Below are 2038 nucleotides of genomic sequence, written 5' to 3' on the forward strand. Positions count from 1 at the left end.
GCGGAGATTGGAGCAATGTTTACCGTGGACGCTTCAACCACTCCATCAAGATGCTCCATTTCTTTCTCTTTCTTCTTTCCCAGCGAGCAATAGAAGCCGCAGAGCAACCTAAGAAGCAGAACCCCCAAATCCATTTCGCCATCCACCTACAGAGACACTATCTTGACCGACTAATCCGTGGAACCAAGGTTTTAAACGGTGGAAAAAAGGAATGAACAGAGGAAAATAGACTTAGAGTGTGAAGGAGAGGTGGATCTGTAATGGAGGTTGGGAGATGCGCTCTCGAGAGCTTCCGCCATCGCACATCGTAGAGGCTAGGTTTTTGGCTATGTTGCTTCCGCCATTGCACATCACAGAGCTTCTTCCATCGCACATCGTAGAGCTTCCGCCGTCGTCGCCGCGTCCTCGCTGCCGCGTCCCCGCTGCTCCATGAAAGAAGAGCTTCTGCCATCGCAGCATCGTCGCCATTGTCGCGCCGCACTATCGCCGCTGTCTCGCCGCACCGTCGTCACTGTCTCGCCGCACAGTCGCCACTCTCACCGCCATCGCACATCGCAGAGAAAAAGGAGAAGAGGAGAGTGCTACTAGGTTTTTGGGGAAAATCATTCGCAGTCGCAGAGGCTAGGTTTTTGGCTTTTTAAGGTTCAGCCCAAGCCCATATGCCTCGGTCCATCTGCCAACCGAGGCTGTATCATTGTCACGTGAGGTTTATGCCTCGGTTTTACCCTGCCAACCGAGGCAGTATTATTTTTAGACACCGGTTAACAACCAAGGTATATACTATTTTGAAAATTACAGGACTGCCACCGCGTTTTGGTACGCTTCGGTTCTAGAAAAATCGAAGCCTAATGTGCGAGTTAAAAATGCAATTTTTTACTAGTGAGTTAAAATTCAAATTTTTTACTAGTGTATATATTTTATTAACTTAGAATATATATTTTTTGAGAATGTATATACGTATAGTGTACATTATATAAACAATAAAGAAATCCATAATAAACCTTGTTTTCTCACATCCAAAAATTTGGTATATGGGACAACTTCTACTATGAATTTTTTATGGTTATTTTATAGAAAGTTTTGGCATTACTGGATTTGGTAAGTGTTAGAGCATGCATCCTCTATTATCTAATGTTATAATTACTTTTGTTTAATTTCATAGAAATAGGTACTTCATCTCTCTGGTTACCAAAACGAGAAGTTCTAAAATTAAGGCCATAGATAGGCTTCCCAATCTTATATATAACTATTTTTCCAATTGGTTGCATGAGTTTCTTAATGTGAGTGTCATTATAAATATTGACGTCGTTGTGTACTAAAGGTATTCATGGCCAATGTTGATGTCGTTGTGTACTAGAAATATTTTCGGACATTTTTTTATCTCAATTGTTGGAAAACGAAAGCAGAAAATGATAGATGACTTTGGTTATTATATAATAGAAGCTAAATCTCCCTTACTCAAATAAGATAATTAAAATAATAATATAAATTTTGAAAAAAATTAAAATATTTTATGCACTTTTTGACCAAGGATAATAGGGAGTGAATTAAAAAAATATGCATAACTAGAGCCTTTATATTCTACATTTTCTTGAAAACTAAAACATATTATACAATTTGAAAAGTCGAAAGTGCACTAATGTTTGTAATTAATGTTTAATAAACCTAATTATAACCAATTCTAATTAAAAAATGTTTTTAAACATAAAAAAATAAAAAAATCAAGATTAAAAGTTAAATGAAGGATCAAATTTGCATTCATAGACAATGATTTTTAACCCATATCGATGAAATCTTTACATTAGTAAAAGAAGTAAAAGTAATATAATTTTTTAAAATTATAAATTAAAAATTTTATAAGGAGGAAAAAACACTTGTGTAGTAACTATATTATAATGCTAGAATTTTCTTAAGAAAAAAAAATTGCTTTGTTATGTGGAAAAGGTATGTCATAATCATTCTTTACCCTAGAAAGTAAAAGTATTCAATTTGTTTCACGTGTTCCACTACCAAATAGGGGGTGACTTAAACCTAAAGA

Source organism: Vigna angularis, chromosome 5 (assembly GCF_016808095.1).
Source record: "Vigna angularis cultivar LongXiaoDou No.4 chromosome 5, ASM1680809v1, whole genome shotgun sequence".
NCBI classification, from domain to species: Eukaryota; Viridiplantae; Streptophyta; class Magnoliopsida; order Fabales; family Fabaceae; genus Vigna; species Vigna angularis.